Genomic DNA, 415 nt, shown 5'->3' with positions numbered 1-415 from the left:
TTTAATGTATATATATATTCATATATATATATCTATATATATATATATATATAGGTGTCAGTATAGCTAGGTCGCGCTGCTCTATGTGAGCTTTCGTCATCGGACATGTTGAGTTTTACATTTTTATACATTTGTATATATAGATAAACATCTATATATATCTCCTGTATATGTCCACGTCACTCATAGCTATTCGAGTTGGCTCCAGTGTCTCGAATGCAACTCAACATGTCCGATGACGGATGCTAACATAGAGCAGCGCGACCGAATTATTCTGACACCTATAGATATATATATGTATATATTCGTATATATATTTGCACATAAACATACATCTATATAAACATAAACATAAATATATATGAGCGTTAACTATATATATATATATATATATATATATCACAACACACACAGA

Source organism: Sphaeroforma arctica (genome assembly GCF_001186125.1).
Source record: "Sphaeroforma arctica JP610 unplaced genomic scaffold supercont1.127, whole genome shotgun sequence".
NCBI classification, from domain to species: domain Eukaryota; class Ichthyosporea; order Ichthyophonida; genus Sphaeroforma; species Sphaeroforma arctica.
Note: the sequence above shows the minus strand (reverse complement) of the source record.